This window comes from Pongo abelii, chromosome 18 (assembly GCF_028885655.2).
Source record: "Pongo abelii isolate AG06213 chromosome 18, NHGRI_mPonAbe1-v2.0_pri, whole genome shotgun sequence".
Lineage (NCBI taxonomy): Eukaryota > Metazoa > Chordata > Mammalia > Primates > Hominidae > Pongo > Pongo abelii.
In genome coordinates, this window is record NC_072003.2 from 21670174 (window position 1) to 21688123 (window position 17950).

At 43.6% G+C, this 17950-nt stretch overlaps 1 protein-coding gene across 5 annotated transcripts in view; it reads left to right on the plus strand.

Moving 5' to 3' along the window:
* Positions 1-17950, plus strand: part of SYT17 (synaptotagmin 17) — a 100956-nt gene that overhangs the window by 37383 nt on the left and 45623 nt on the right.

Here is a 17950-nt window from a genome sequence, read left to right on the forward strand (position 1 = left end):
TATCAGACATTACATATTAATTTCCTTATTATGTTTCTTCCACTTTAATGTGAACTCCAGAAGGAGGGGGATTTTTTCTGTCTTGTTCCCTAGTGGTACATAATACATGTTTAATAAATATTTATGGAAGGGAAGGAAGAAAGGAAAGGAGAAAGAGAAAAAAAGAAGGCGTAGGCAGGACTAGAACTCATAAGAAAGTATGTCTGGGGAACATAGTCAACGTGATAGTAGAAATGACAGGTGTCAAGAAAATTGCCAAAAACACCATATAAAGTAAAGAAAAGGTGACTGGGAGTTGAATTCTGGGGAAAACTACAAACTACATTTAAGGGCAGGAGAGAAGAAACAAGAACTGTGGAGACCAAGAAATAGAAGCTAGAAGGTAAGAGGAAAAGCAGGAGTGGACAGTGTCATGTGAACCAACGGAAGAATTTCAAGAAAGATCAGCCTCCTCCACTAGAACTTCGTGGGGTATATGGTATGTGTCCTCCTTTTCTTAGGAGGAAAGGAATGAGGCTCAGAGAGGTTCAGCGGCATGGCTAAGGTTACACACTCAGTGTATGTGGGAGAGCTGGGATTGCAATGGAGGTCTGTGACTCTTTGTCTTTTGTCTTAATCCACCAGTGTGTTAGTTTTCTGGGGCCACTGTAACACACACTGGGTGCCTTAAAACAACAGGAATTTATTCCCTCACAACTCTGGAGGCTCATAGTTCAAATTCAGGGTGTCAGCTGAGTTGATTCCTTGCAGATCTCTACAGGAGAAACCACCTCAGGCCTCTCCTGTGACTTCTGATGGCTGCCAGCAATCCTGGTGTTCCTTGGCTGAGAGCTGCATCCCTCCAGCCTCCACCTCTGTCCTCACCTGGCATTCTCCCCTGTGTGTCTTAGTCCATGTTTCTTCTCCCCATTTCATAAATCCAGTCCTATGGGATATAGGGTCCACCCTACTCCTGTATGACCTCATCTTGACTCAATTACATCTGCAAAACCCCTATTTTCAAATAAGGACTGTGGACCCCCATTGCTGTAGTTTGGATGTGTTTCCTCTGCCAAACCTGATGTTGAAATGTGATCCCCAATGTTGGAGATGGGACTTAATTGGAGGTATTGGGTCATGGGGGTGGATCCCTCATGACTGACTAGGTGCCATCCTCATGGTAATAAATGAGTTCTTGCTCTGTTAGTTCTGCACAAGAGCTGGTTGTTTAAAAGAACCTGGTGCCTTCCCCATCTCTCTTGCTTCCTCTCGTGCCCTGTGATCTCTGCACATGACAGCTCCCTTTCCCCTTCTGACAAAAGTGGAAGCAGCCGGAGACCCTCACCGGAAGCAGAGGAGATGCTGGTGCCATGCTTCTTGTACAGCCTGCAGGGCCACAAGCCACTTAATCCTCTTTTCTTTATAAATTACCCAGCCTCAGCTATTCTTTTATCACAATGCAAAATGGACTAAGACAGTCATATTTACAGGTGTATTAGTCTGTTCTCACACTGCTATAAGAAATACCTGAGACTGGGTAATTTATAAAGAAGAGGTTTAATTGACTCACAGTTCTTTAGGCTGTACAGGAAGCATGGCTGGGGAGGCCTCAGGAAACTTACAATCATGGCAGAAGGCAAGAGGGGAATGAGATGTCTCACATGGCCGGAGCAGGAGGAAGAGACAGAGGATGGGGAGGTGCCATACACTTTTAAACAACCAGATCTCCTGAGAACTCTATCGTGAGAACAGCACCAAAGGGGGAAATACACCTCCATGGTCCAATCACTTCCTACCAGGCCTCACCTCCAACACTGGGGGAAAGTTATGTAAGGTCAGTACCCTCAATGAGCTAACAGCTTCGTGGAGCAGAAAGATAGGGAACAAGGTGGCCACTCCCTCAAAAATGAAAATGGGGCCAGGCACAGTGGCTCATACCTGTAATCCTTTGGGAGGCCAGGGCAAGAGGATCACTCGAGGCCAGGAGTTCAAGGCTGTGAGCTGTGATCACACCACTGCACTCCAGCGTGGGTGACACAGTGAGACCCCGTCTGTAACAAAACAGGAAAAAAAAAAAAAAAAAGAAAGAAAATGGAGCCTTACCTCACAACACAGACCGAAATCAAATCCTGATGGTCAGGAACTGATGAATGGCCAAACTTCAAGTTTTGTAAGGAAATAAAGATCTTTATGACCTTAGTATAGCAAAGCACCTCTTTAAAAAGAAAATAAAGTATGAACCAATGAAGGAAAAGAGGGATGCATTCTACTACATTAAAATGATGAACTTCTGCTTATCAGGAAACATAGTAAAAAGAATTAAAAGGCAAGCCACAGACTGGGAGGATATGTTTGCTATACACATGTATTAGTTTTCTAGGGCTGTTGTAACAAAATGCCACAAACTGATGGCTTGAAGAACGTAAATTTACTCTCTGCAATTATTAGAGGTGTATTAGTCCTTCACACTGCTATAAAGAACCACCTGAGACTGGGCAATCTACTAAGAAAAGAAGTCCCGTTGACTCACAGTTCCGCATGGCTGGGGAGGCCCCAGGAAACTTACAATCATGGTGGAAGGCAAAGGAGAAGCAAAGCACGGCTTACATGGCAGCAGGAGAGTGAGAGGGGAAGTGCCACACATTTTTAAACTGTCAGATCTCATGAGAACTCACTCACTGTTATGAGAACAGCATGGGGAAATCCATCCCACAATCCAATCACCTCCTACCAGGTCCCTCCCCTGACATGTGGGGATTAAAGTTCCACATGAGATATGGGTGGGGACAAAGAGCCAAATCATGTCAGGAAGGTGTTGGCAAGGTTATTATCTGTTCCAGGCCTCTGTCACAGCGTCTGGTGGCTGGCTGGTAATATTTAGTGTCTTTTGGCTTATAGATCTCTGCCTTCATCTTCACGTGGTGTTCTCCCTGTGTGCAAGTCTAAATGTCCTCTTTTCATCAGGATATCAGTCATTGGATTAAGGCCTATCCTACTCCAGTATAACCTTATCTTATTTAATCACTTCTACAAGGACCTTCTTTTTTTTTTTTTTTGAGACAGAGTGTTGTGCTGTCACCCAGGCTGGAGTGCAGTGGTACGATCTCGGCTCACTGCAACCTTTGCCTTTCGGGTTCAAGTCATTCTCCTCCCTCAGCCTGCTGAGGAGCTGGGACTACAGACACCCACCACCATGCCTGGCTAATTTTTTGTATTTTTAGTAGAGATGGAGTTTTCACCATGCTAGTCAGGCTGGTTTCGAACTTCTGACCTCAAATGATCTGCTTGCCTCAGCCTCTTAAAGTGGTGGAATTACAGGCGCGAGCCACCGCACCTGCCAGGACACTATTTCTAAATAAGGTCGCATTCAGAGATCCTGGGGGTTGGAACTTAAATATGAATTTTGGGGAGAGAAATAATTCAACCCATAAAAATACATAACTGCTGAATAATCGTATCCATAATACTTAAAGGCCCTTCTAGAAATTAATAACAGAAAGACAAATACACAATGATCAAAAAGAAATGAGCAGGGTTTTCATAGATGAGAAAGCATGAGTAGCTGATAACACAACAAGGTGCTCACCTCTTTAGCAGTCAGGGAAACCCAGATTAAACCCACAAGATACCTGTCAGATGAGACTAATGAAAAGCCTCACAATAACAGACCAATATAATCCACTGTGAAATGTAGCTTGTCAGCCTCACTGGGGGCTTAGGGAAGAAGGGCATTGCACTCACATAGAAAGTCAACATTTCGGCCGGGCGCTGTGGCTCACGCCTGTAATCCCAGCACTTTGGGAGGCCGAGGCGGGCCTCCCAAGGTCAGGAGATTGAGACCATCCTGGCTAACATGGTGAAACCCCGTCTCTACTAAAAAATGCAAAAAAAAAAAAAAAAAAGAAATTAGCCAGGCGCGGTGGCGGGCGCCTGTAGTCCCAGCCACTCAGGAGGCTGAGGCAGGAGAATGGCAGGAACCCGGGAGGCGCAGCTTGCATTGAGCCGAGATCGCACCACTGCACTCCAGCCTGGACAGCAGAGTGAGACTCCATATCAAAAAAAAAAGGAAGTCAACATTTCTGCACAAAAAAGGAAATGCAGTTATATCAATATATGTCTAGATATTCAAAGAAATGCAAACAAAAAATACAGTGCCATCTTAGGTGCATATATTTTAGCAGTCACACTATCCCCACATCCGCTTGTTGAAAGGTTAATACCTAGTCCTGGTAAGCTTGTCGGGAGACGTCTGTGCTCCCCTCTGCTGCTGGCTGTGACATTAGTGCAGTCCTTTTGGCAAGCAGTCCAGCAGTTTATAGAGTGGCAGACAAATGTCTTGATATTCCTTGAGCCAGTGATCCCACTCCTGGGTTTTATTAGAAGGACGTAATATAAAAAAAGAAAAATAGGCTGGACACGAGGGCTCCCACTTGTAATCCCAGCACTTTGGGAAGCCAAGATGGGAGGATTACTTGAGGTCAGGAGTTTGAGACCAGCTTAGGCAACCTAGTGAGACTCCATCTTTACAAAAAATTTAAAAATTAGCTCAAGTATGATGGTGCACATCTGTAGTCCCAGCTACACAGGAGGCTGTGGCAGGAGGATTGCTTGAGCCCAGGACTTTGAGGCTGCAGTGAGCTGTAATTGTGCCACTGCGCTCCAGCTTGGACAACAGAGTAAGATCTTGTCTCTAAAAAAAATTAAAATTTAAATAAATAAAATAAGAAAAATACCTAGGTGCCCAGTTTAGATTATTAAAAATAACCTAAATGGCTGGGCGTGGTGGTTCACACCTGTAATCCTAGCACTTTGGGAGGCCGAGGTGGGTGGATTGCTTGAGCCCGGGGTTTCAAGACCAGCCTGGGCAACATGGCAAAACCCCATCTCTACAAAAACTACAAAAAACAGCTGGGCATGGTGGTTCGGGCCTGTAGTCCCAGCTGCTTGGGAGGCTGAGGTAGGAGGATCACTTGAGCCCAGGAAGTAGAGGCTTCAGTGAGCCAAGATCGCACCACTGCACTCCAGCCTGAGCAATGGAGCGAGACTCTGTCTCAAAAAACAAAAACGAAAACAAAAAAAACCCTAAGTATCGGCTGGGCGCGGTGGCCCACACCTGTAATCTCAGCACTTTGGGAGGCTGAGGCGGGCAGATCACGAGGTCAGGAGATCGAGACCATCCTGGCTAACACAGTGAAACCAAGTCTCTACTAAAAATACAAAAAATTAGCCAGGTGTGGTGGCGGGTGCCTATAGTCCCAACTACTCAGGAGGCTAAGGCAGGAGAATGGCGTGAACCCAGGAGGCGGAGCTTGCAGTGAGCTGAGATCGCGCCACTGCACTCCAGCCTGGGCGACAGAGCGAGATTCTGTCTCAAAACAAAACAAAACAAAACAACAACAACCAAAAAAACCCTAAGTATCTAGCAATAGGAAAATGGTTAATATAAGTTACAGTATTTCAGCCTAATGGAATGTTGTATGTGAACATTTATAATGACACTTATAATGTCTAGATAGTCACATGGAAAATGTGTGTGTAGTTCTTTTAGTTTTATTATATTTTATTATTTTATTTTTATTACTACAAATTTATGAGGTACATGTGAAATTTTGTTACATATATAATGCATAGTGATCAAGTCACGGTATTTACGGCTTCTATCACTCTAGTACAATACATTTTTGTTAAATATAGTCACCCTACTCTACTATCAAATATTTATTATTATTATTTTTTAATTGAGATGGAGTCTTGCTTGAGGCAGGAATCCTGAACTCCTGGCCTCAAGTGATCCTGCCACCTCAGCCTCCCGAAGTGCTTGGATTACAGGCGTGAGTCACCGTGCCCAGCCCCAAACATTGAATTTTTTCTTCTCGCTAACTGTATGTTTGTACCCTTTAACCCACTTCTCTTCATCCTCTCCCCTCTGATCTAAGGGTATTTTTTTTAAAAAAGGGTATTTTTTCTTTTTTTAAAAAAAATACCCTTTTTTTTTTTTTCTTAAACGGTATTTCAGAATGTGACTGTATTGTCAATGAAGCTATGCAAATACAGGGTTGAGGTATTGACAAAGACTGGGAAAAAAAAGTGAAGCGAAGAAAAAAAAAGAAAGGAAAGCATTTGATGAAATGTGTAAAGCGCTGGCATTGCGGTTGGAGTTTGCTTTTTAAAAAATCCATTTCTATTTTAATGTTGTTTGTGAAGCAGATTAAGAGACAATAGACTTTATCCAACCCGCGAGAGCAAAGGCATAAGGGGGCACAGAGCAGCTGTGTTTGGGCTTCATTAAAAGTAGTGTGCACACATTTGAAACCCTTTGCTAGGTGAGAGAGGGCAAAAGGACCATAGAGGAGTTCAAAGCAAACCTGTCAGGAGGAGAGCTGGGCTCTTGCTTTCTCCAGAAAATGTCTTTTGTCCCAGATGATTTTCTTTGATTTCCTTTTTATTGATTAGAAATTAACTGTGTTGAAAGGCTGCAGGGAGAGAGAATTTTTGTCTGGGTAGAGAGGAGAGAGCCGAGCCACATTTGCCCAAGCTGGCTGCTGGATTCATCTGAGTAATTTACAGATGGTCTATTTTGGTTCTCCCTAGCCCACTCCACGTGGTTCGACCAAATTAAGCGCATCGGGCTCTTACAAGAAAGGAAATGAGGCCTGTTTATTTGTGACATCGCTTCCACAAGGGACGAGATAGAAGTGGGCCTGTCACCCAGTTCCTTCTCCTGTCTTGGCTTCGATTCTCTGGGGGTTAGATAGGACAGGGGGCGGAACATCGTGCTGACAACCCCTCTTGGCCCATGGTGTGGCAGCAGCTCATCCTGTGTGTTGGGGGCTGCACTGCTTGATCTTGGATTTGTTTCTGGTGCTGTGAATATAGTAGTGGACACATGGGCACTTTCTTTGCCTTTATAGAGAAAAAGGTAAGGACCAAGTACCATGAAGGAAATGAACAAGGTGGTGTGATGGAAAGTGATGGAGGCAGAGGGCTGTTTTCAACTGAGTGTTAATGGAAAGCTTAGATGAGGAGGTGACTGTTGAGTTGAGATTCCCAGGGAATAGCAAGTTCAAGCCTTGGGGCAGGTATGATCTTGTATTTTTTTGTTTGTTTGTTTTGAGATGGAGTCTTGCTCTGTCGCCGAGGCTGGAGTGCAGTGGCGAGATCTCAGCTCACTGCAAGCTCCGCTCCACCTCCTGGGTTCACGCCATTCTCCTGTCTCAGCCTCCCGAGTAGCTGGGACTACAGGCGCCCGCCACCAAGCCCAGCTAATTTTTTTGTATTTTTAGTAGAGACTTGGTTTCACTGTGTTAGCCAGGATGGTCTCGATCTCCTGACCTCATGATCTGCCCACCTCACCCTTCCAAAATGCTGGGATTACAGGCATGAGCCACCGTGCCTGGCCAATGATCTTATATTTTTAAAGAATAGAGAGAAGGCAGAGGCGGTTGGTGAGTGAAGTCTCAGAGGTAGGCAGGGATCAAATCATTCGGATCAAATCATTTCAATCCCGTAGATAAATTATTTTAGAGACCATTAGTTCTCAACTGGGTGATTTTTGCCCTCAGTGGACATTTGACGATGTCTGGAGACATTTTGAGACTTTACAACTGGGGAGAGAGGTGATGCCACTGGCATCCAGTGGGTAGAGGCCAGGGATGCTGCTAAACTTCCTGCAATGCACAGGACAGCTCCCACAACACAGAATGCTCCAGCCCAAAGTGGCAATGGTGCTGAGGCTGACAAACCCTGTTGTTGACTAGGCTAAGCACTTTGAATTTTATTCTGAGCGATGGAGGGTTTTAAACAGGGAAGTGAGGCTGGGTATCGTGGCTCATGCCTGTAATCCCAGCGCTTTGGGAGGCCAAGGTGGGCAGATCACTTGAGGTCAGGAGTTCGAGACCAGCCTGGCCAACATGGTGAAACCCCATCTCTACTAAAAATACAAAAATTAGCTGGGCATGGTGGCTCATGCCTGTAATCTCAGCTACTCAGGAGGCTGAGGCACAAGAATCACTTAAACCCAGGAGGCAGAGGCTACAGTGAGCCAAGATTGTGCCAGTGCACTCCAACTTGAACCACAGAGCGAGATTCCTGTCATAATAAATAAATAAATAAATAAATAAATAAATAAATAAAATAAGAAATAAACACGGAAGTGAGGTAATGGCATGGTTTCGTTTTCTTTTAGAAAACCAGAGTATTGGTCTAAATTATTTCAGCTCTGACATTTCAACCTTATCTCACTAAATTAGGATAAGGAAGACTTCATAGAGTTGGAGATCCTACCAGAACAAGCAATCCATTTTCCTTGGGAGGGCTGAACCGACTTCCTAGGAGGATTTTTGTATTTGGTGCTTGGATGTCCACTTTGCGGTGAAGAAGAATGGCTTAAGGAGAAAGCAGAAGGAAGGAAATCTTAATTGGATCTTTCTGGGCTCTGGCTTGTAGCTGGTGCTTTGACCTCTTCAGATCCAGAGGGTACTGAACACAAACTCAGTGGAGGCGGTGAATAGACTTTTCTTTCTTCTTAAGAGACAGGGTCTTGCTGTGCCACCCAGGCTAGAGTGCAGGAGTTCAGTCATAGCTTATTAAAGACTTGTTAGAAACAAATGCTCGATGTCGCAAAGAAAATGAGCACTAAAACAAAGGATTTCTCAGTAAGGCAAAATTTACTTCAGTAGGAGGGTGTTTCTCACAGGTCTAGTCATCACGAGAGTGCACTGAACAAAGGAGGGAAGGGGTTTTTATCCCTAATGTGGCTTGTCCCTGCTACTGTGTCCTGCCTCCACTGGTTGGAGTTGGACCATACAATCTAAGCTGAACCTGGTTGGCTAACTTGAAAAGTGCAGGAATGCGGTTACACTGGCGGGAAGGACAGTTTTGGTGGGAAGAGCCGTTGTGACAGGAGGGGTAATTTACAGAGTGGGTAGTAGATGTCGGCTCTGTAGATAAGGACCAGTGGAAGAGTTGTTTACTGAAACCAAGACAGGGAGGTACAGAGAGCAAGGAAGTTTGGCCTTGAAAGTAGAGAACAAAGAACAAGGAAACTAAACAAGCTAAACCTTTGAAGAGGAGCTTCTCGCATCTGACAGCCTCAAACTCTTGGCTTCAAGCATTCCTCCTGGCTCAGCTTCCTGAGTATCTGGGACCACAGATGCATGCCACCATGCTCAGCTAATTAAAAAATAAAAATAAAAGAATTTTAGAAATGGAAGATGGGAAGGTTTTGCTTTGTTGTCCAGGCTGGCCTCAAACTCCTGGCTTCAACCCATCTTCCCACCTCAGCCTCCCGAGTAGTTGGGATTAGAGGCTCAAGCCACAGCACCTGACGAACTGTTCTTATACCAAAAGTTCCAAGTCTTCAGTTCCTGTTAAAATTTTGTTCAGGGTACAGTTATGTATTTAAAAAATCTGAATCAGCCCAAGATTTATAGGCTTAGTTCAGGATTTCTCACCTTTGGCACTGATGATATTTTGGGCCAGACCATTCCTTATTGAGGGGGGCTGTCTTGTACCTTGTAGGATGTTTGGCAGCATCCCTGGTCTCTCTCTACCCGCTAGATGCCAGTAGCAGACCCTACCCTATTCCCCAGTTATGACAACTAAACATCTCCAGATATTGCCAAATGTCCCTGGAGGTGGCAGCAGAGAGGACAAAATTACCCCAGGTTGATGCAAGTTGGATGTCCCAGCACCTAATGGATGTCTGTAAAGATCACCATTAATTTCATGATCTTCCTAAGTGGGGCAAGTTGAGGAGCTGCTGGACTAGATGGTCCTGCTTTCTGTTCCTACATTCTAAGCTCCTTATCAGCTGGCTCCTGGTCAGCTTTTTTTGTTTTGTTTTAAATTAGAGACCAAGTGTTGCTCTGTTGCCCAGGCTGGAGTGCAGTGGCACCACCAACATTCACTGCAGCTCTGAACTCCTGGGCTCAATTGATCTTCCCACTTTGACCTCCTAAAGCTCTTGGATTATAGGCATGAGCCACCATGCTTGGCCCTCATCAGCTTTTAGATGTAGCATCTGATACTTCTAGGGAAGAAGGACTGAGAAGATACTGGCTCCAGGAACCCCCCAGGGACATTTTTGTCCCTAGATTGTTAGAGCTGACATTTATGATGCCCGAGTGAACGATGTTATTCATACGTACAACATATTCTGGGCCAGAGACCCTGAGTGTGATGGCAACTCTCCTTTTCCTCCAGGGCTGGGTTAGGATAAGGCTTTGAGGCCCCCAAGCCCTGAAAATTATGGAGCTGTTCACCATATGTCATTCAAGATAATAATAATTCTCTTTTTTTTTTTTGAAACAGAGTCTTGCTCTGTTGCCAAGGCTGGTGTGCAGTGGTGCAATCTCGGCTCACTGAAACTTCCGCCTCCTGGGTCAAGGGATTCTCCCACCTCAGCCTCCTGAGCAACTGGGATTATAGGCGTCCACCCCACACCCAGCTACTTTTTGTATTTTTAGTAGAGATGGGGTTTCACCATGTTGGCCAGGCTGGTCTCAAACTCCCGACCTCAAGTGATCTGCCTGCCTTGGCCTCCCAAAGTGCTGGGATTACATGCATGAGCCACTGTGCCCAGACAAAAAGGACTGCTGCAATAATTCTCAAATGTAAATCTCAGCAATGTTCTGATTTCTCAACGGGCACTGCAGTGCTATTTCTGAAATATCAAATTCTTGCCAAAAATTATATTTCTCTTTTTTTAAAATTTATTTGATGTAGAAATGGGGAGGGCATCATCCACTCCTAAGTGGCCAAGAGCACACACCTGTTCTAAGGGAGAAACCAGTATTGTCTTCAACACTTAACAACAACAACAAACCGGGAATCTAAATGGGTGAAGGTGATGTTGTTTCTAAGGAGAATCCTCACTAATTTATCTCAAACATCCAAATTATTAACCATCTTTGGCTGCTTTATTTTATTTACTTATTTTTGAGACGGGGTCTTTCTCAGTTGCCCAGGCTCTATCATAGCTCACTGCAGCCTCAAACCCCTGGGCTCATGCAATCCTCCTACCTTTGCCTCTTACATAGCTGGGACCACAGGCACTCACCACCACAGCTGGCTAATTTTTTAATTTTTTTTTAGCAATGTGGGGCATGTTACCATGTTTTCCAGGCTGGTCTTGAACTCCTGGCTTCAAGCAATCCTCCAGCCTTGGCCTCCCAAAGTGCTGGGATTACAGACATGAGCTACTGTACCCAGCCAACTTTATTATTAATAATAAGTTACTTGGCCCTTGTATTAGTCTGTTTTCATGCTGCTGATAAAGACATACCTGAGACTAGGCAATTTACAAAAGAAGGAGTTTTAATTAGACTTACAATTCCATGTGGCTGGGGAAGCCTTGCAATCATGGCAGAAGGCAAGGAGAGCAAGTCACGTCTTACATGGATGGCAGCAGGCAAACAGAGAGAACTTGTGCAGGGAAACCCCTCTTTTTAGGACCATCAGATCTCATGAGACTTATTCACTATCATGGGAACGACATGGGAAAGACTTGCCTCTATGATTCAATTACCTCCCACCAGGCCCCTCCCACTACATGTGGGAATTCAAGATGAGATTTGGGTGGGGACACAGCCAAACCATATCAACTTTTATATAATAATATATATATAATAATATTGATAAATTCAGGATCAGAACACAACAAAGAGTATTGGGGCTTTAGTGAAGGCTTCCCTCATTCTGTTCCATCTGTATGGGGCACCCTTCCCTGCAATATTTGCTGGACTAAATCCTACTTATCAAGGCTTAACTCGAATGCCTCCTCCTCCATGAAAACTTCCTTGACCACGCCCCTCCCAAGAATAGATTGTGCTTCAGTCTGTCTTGGGTTTCATTTATATGGCTGATTAATACTTCAGCCCTACAATTATTTCTTTTTTTTTGTATTATACTTTAAGTTCTGGGGTACCTGTGCAGAACGTGCAGGTTTGTTACATAGGTATACACATGCCATGGTGGTTTGCTGCACCCATCAACCTGTCATCTACATTAGGTATTTCTCCTCATGCTATCCCTCCCTTAGCCCCCCAACCCCCAACAGACTCTGGTATGTGATATTCCCCTCCCTGTGTCCATGTGTTCTCATTGTTCAACTCCCACTTATGACTGAGAACATGCGGTGTTTTCTGTTCCTGTGTTAGTTTGCTGAGAATGATGGTTTCCAGCTTCATCCATGTCCCTGCAAAGACATGAACTCATCCTTTTTTATGGCTGTATAGTATTCCATGGTGTATATGTGCTACATTTTCTTTATTCTGTCTATCATTGATGGGCATTGGGGTTGGTTCCAAGTCCTTGCTATTGTGAATAGTGCCACAATAAACATACGGGTGCATGTGTCTTTATAGTAGAATGATTTATAATCCTTGGATATATACCCAGTAATGGGATTGCTGGGTCAAATGGTATTTCTCGCTCTAGATCCTTGAGGAATCTCCACACTGTCTTCCACAAGATTGAACTAATTTACACTCCTACTAACAGTGTAAAAGCATTGCTATTTCTTCACATCCTCTCCAGCATCTGCTGTTTCCTGACTTTTTAATGATCACCATTCTAACTGGCGTAAGATGATATCTCATTGTGGTTTTGATTTGCATTTCTCTAATAACCAGTGATGATGAGCTTTTTTTCATATGTTTGCAATTATTTCTTAATTGAGGTGAAATCACATAGTATAAATGTAATCATTTTAAATATACAATTCAGTGGCATTTAGTAAATTCTCAGTGGTGTGCAACCATTACCTCTAATTCCAGAACATTCCCATCACCCTAAGGAGACCCTGTATCCATTAAGCAGTCACTCCATATTTCCCCCATCTCCCAGATCCTAGCAATCACTCATCTACTTTCTATCTCTATGGATTTACCTATTCTGGACATTTTATCAATGGAATTGTACAATATGTGATTTTTTGTGTCTGGCTTCTTTCACTTTTTTGAGGTTTGTCTACATTGTATCAATGCTTCATTGTTTTTATGAATGAATAACCTGCCATTGCATAGATAGGTGATATTTTGTTTATCTATCTGTTGATGGACATTTAGGCTGCTTCCACTTTTGGCTATTGTGAATAGTGCTGCTATGAACATCTGCGTACAAGTTTTCATGTGGACATGTTTCCTGTTCTCTTAGGTATATACCTAGGAATAGAACTGCTGGGTCATACACCAACCTGTTTACCAAAGCAGCTGCACCAGTTTTTATTACCACCAGCAGTATACAGGGTTCTTGTTTACCACATCCTGGCCAACACTTCTTATGGTTTTGTGTGTGTGTGTTTATTATAGCCATCCTACTGGGTGTGCAGCCCCTGGAATTTTGATTTGTTTTTATATCTTCCCTGCTCTCCACCAATAGATAGTGAGTTGCTTGATGTCTGGGATTGCTGCTTAATCACCAGAAAGCTTGTGTAAGAGTTAACCATGGGCTGAGTTTGAACCTTGTTCTTTTTGTTTATGATATATGATCTTGAGCAAGTCATGCAGCTCAAGCTCTCTAAGCTTGAATTCTTTCATCTGCAAGACAGAAGCCTCTGGAGTTGTTAAGGAAAAGAAATGCGATTCAGCTTTAGTGCCTAGAACGGTGCCTGGACTATGGTGATTTCTCCATAAAGGTTTGCTGTAACAATCATGATCGTGACATCCCCAAGTGCTTGGACCTAGTACCTGTTACATGAGCGTTTGTTAAATGAATCAATGAATCCTTTGCTATTGCACAATTAGCCCTCTTTTTTACTTTCTATCAACTGCTCCCGTGACTCCAGACAACAGTGTTACAAATTGATCACTCCCCAGATAAGGCAGACAGAAACAGTGGCCGGATCAATGGGAATGGTTCCCTGGAAAAGTATAACCTGAAATCCCTGTTGTGCACACTGTGTATGGAGGATGGGATGGGTAGAGAGTACAGCGAGCTTGTATCTGCAAAGGGAAGAAGGAATAAAAGAGCTTTGCTTTCTTAAGATGAAAAACACTCAGCCTTCTTAGAAAAAGGATGACTTCAGGAAGTGCCTTGTTGAAGGTTTGATCAATGGCCCCAGGGAAGGGAAGGAATAATTCTATCCACACTTGAAGGCTGCAGAGGGGGCTTGAGGGGCTTTTAGGTATTGAGGGCCCAGAAGATGGCCTCACCTCCTCCTTCCAATTCTGTGAAGACTGCCAGGATTGGGCAGAGCCCCTGGGATCAACCACTGGGCAGCTTGCCTTGGTTCCTGTAGGCGTCTCTAGAATCCATTCATTCTGCCCACACTGGCCTTCTCTTTGTTCCTTTGAACACACCGACTGAGTGATGCTGGGTTTATTCCTCCCTCCCACCATCCCAGACCTTGCACTTGTTGTTCCCTCTGCCCCATGAGTCCCTATCCCTCTTTCCTCCCTCATTCCTCTTCAAACCTCGCCTCTCAGAGAAACCCTACCCCATCCACCGACTGAAAGGGCAGCTCCCACGTGAACCCCATCCATTCTCTTACACAGCCTAATTTGTCTTGTTTTCCTTTTTCATATTTATTTTATGTTTTTAATGGGAATATTTCCCACATACAATAATAAAACAAACACCCATGTGTCCATCTCCCAGATGTCATAAGTTGCCAATATTTTGCCACATTTGCTTACTTCAAATCACCCCCTTTCAATCAACTGTATTGAGGTGCAACTTACTGTTTGTTGATTTTTGGCAAATGCACACGTAACTGCTACCACAATCAAGATATAGCATATTGCCATCACCCAAGAAAGGTTCTTCCTTTCTCTCACTCTGCTATATTTTTCTTCCTAATACTTAGCATTACCTGAAATTATCTCATTGGTGTATTTTTTAAAATCTGTATGCTGTCCATCCCCCCCACAGGAGTGTATGTTCCATAAAGTCAGGGACGGGTCTCACTGATGTATCCCTAGTCCTGGTATATAGTAAACTGTTTTTTTTTGTTGTTTGTTTTGTTGTTGTTGTTGTTTTTAATAAAAGGAATATCACTGTGACTTATAAACCTGGGAGGAGCAAAGTGCAGGAGGACCTGGATGGCCTGGGCTCCTGAGAATCCTCAGCATTGCTCATACTAGAGTAGATGTATCAGCAGGGTCATGCCCTAAAGGCACTGCATCTTCCAAGCCCTTGAGAAGCAGCAGGAAACCCCTAGCAACAGTGCAAAAGGGGCTGAACTTCTTTTATTACTCAAGACACTCAGTTGACCATTTCTATTTTGAAAATCTCCATACTTGGATACCCAGGGCAGGGCAGCAGGAATGTAAAGGGGCGGAAGTGGACAGATGAGGTATGATGTGAAGGGGGCAGGTCCCATCTAAAGAAGCACTGCACTGATCTGTGGCCAGATGTTGGGTTAAAGAAAATTATTTAATGACATTTCTTTCTTTCTTTTTTTTTTTTGAGATGGATTTCTTGCTCTGGCACCCAGGCTGTAGTTCAGTGGTATGATCTCAGCTCACTGCAACCTCTGCCTCCTGGATTCAAGTGATCTGCCTCAGCCTCCCAAGTAGCTGGGATCACAGGTGCATGCCACCATGTCCGACTAATTTTTGTATTTTTACTAGAGACGGGGTTTCACCATGTTGGCCAGGTTGGTCTTGAATTCCTGACCTCAGATGATCCACCCACCTTGGCCTCCCAAAGGGCTGGGTTACAGGCGTGAGCCACTGTGCCCCGCCCTCAGTGACACTTCTTAAAGTATGGCAAGGCAGACTTTATTGAGGACCATCATGATATGTACAGGGACCACAGTAATGGGATTTTGCAGTCACAGAGTAAGACTGGGCTCAGCCTCAAATACAGCATAGACAAGTGGGAATCTATAGCCATGGAGCAAAGTGGGGGGTCAGGGATTTTTTAAAAAATTACTTACAGGAAGCATCAGAGGAGTAAGGGGGACTCTGGCTAAATCAACCTAGCAGGATTTTTGCTGGAGACAGGCCAGGGTGATCAGACATTACCTGAGGGATGATGAAGAATGAAGAACCTGTCTGGGCATGATGGCTCATACCTGTTATCCCAACAGTTTTGGAGGCTAAGGCAGGAGGATCACTTGAGGCCAGGATTTCAAGACCAGCCTGGGTAACACAGGAAGACCTCATCTCTTAAAAAAAAAATCAGCCAGGCATAGTGGCACATGCCTGTAATCCCAGTTATTCAGGATATTAAGGTAGTAGGATCCCTTGAGCCCAGGAATTTGAGGTTGCAGGGAGCTGTGATCATGCCATTGTTCCAGACTGAGTGATAGGGTGAGACCTTGTCTCAAAAAAAAAAAAAAAAAAAAAGAGAGAGAGAGAGAATGAGGAACCTGACCAAACTGACTTAGCAGAGTTCTTTGCAGAAACTGGATTTTACAAGGTGGTGCACTGATGGGCCTAGGAGGTTTAGGAGCCTGACTAAAGTTTGGTCAAGTAAAGAATCTTTGCCACTTGCCTGGTGGGAATGCCGGTGTTACCAGATCTTCCTGTTTTTCAAGCAAGACAAGAAATTCAGATTTTTTTGTTTAAATGTGAAATAGCTTGATTCTTGAATTGTATAATAATTAACAAGTAATTATAAGTTAAAATGTGATGTGGGGCAAACAAAACACACCTGCAGACTGTTTGTTAGCAACTTCTGAGTTAACGTGCAAGATTGTTTCTTGTTTGGGGACTAACTCACTCAGTACAGGAATCTTTTGGTTTGACTGTTCACCCTGTCAGCAGATGTTTATTGAGTATCTACTATGTGCTAGGCATTGTTCTAGAGCTGCTGGGTATTGTGCTAGGCATTTGGCATTAATTTGCTGAAATGACTGACATCAAAAAAGATACAGATGAAAGATAGATAGATGATAAAGATAGATAATAGACATAGATAAATAGATGATTGATAGATAATAGATGGTTAGATTATAGATAGATGAGACAGATAGATAGATAGATAGAGATCTTACCCTTTAAAGATACATATTGAAATATTACAAATAATATAATGACTGGGAGTTACTTCAGAGGAATATGGGGAGTTGAATGCAGGTGTAAGTGAAGGGATATTCACCATGGGATGAGAATTTTTGAAGCTGAATGATGTTTGGCTATGAAGATGGTGGGGTATACTCTTCTGTCTGGTTTTGAATATGACTGGAAGTTTCCTATACTAAAATGCTTGTTTTAATGTCCTCATCAGTTAAAGATGCATTCTGAAGGATATACAGGTACAATGACACCATATCGAGGGCTTAGTTTAAAATATTCAGCTAAAACGTTTCACAAGTCAGGATATAGGTGAAACGCCATTTGGCAAAATGTCGATAATTGTTACAATTTTGTGATGGATAGATGGAGATTTGTTATGCTAGTCTATTGTTTTGTATATGGCTGAAATTTTCTACGATACTTTTTTTTAAAAGGGGACAGAGAAGCGGGAGGCCTCCTGTTTTCTAGGTATTTTTGGCAGTATGGAGTCATGCACTTAGGTGTTCATGGGAATTTTCCGCAGTGTGATACAGCGGACATCAAGGGGATGGGTACTCTTCAACAAGGGATGTCACTGTGCTGAGTGTTGCTATTGTGAGGTTAGAAGCGTGGGATCTGTTGGGGATTCCAGGTTAAGAACTGATTTCTCACTCAGATAGTTCCTCTGCAGGGCATTCTACCTCCCAGGTATCCTATTGAATGGCAGAATAACAGCAGTCAGAGTATCTGGAATCAAATCGGCCTCCCTGGGTCTAAGTACCAGCTCTACCACTTTCTTGCTGTGGCTTTGGACATGTTATTTAACCCTGTGAACCTCGGTTTCCTCATCTGTTAAACAGAGTTAATACTAATACCTCACAGACTCATTAGTCATTACATGTAAAGCGCTTAGCATAGTACATGGCAGTGAAGCATTTTTTTTTTATGATTGCTGCTTTTGTTGTTATTGTTGTTGCTGTTGAGTGATCTAAGAGCGGAAAAAACTCAGAGATAGATGGACCACAATA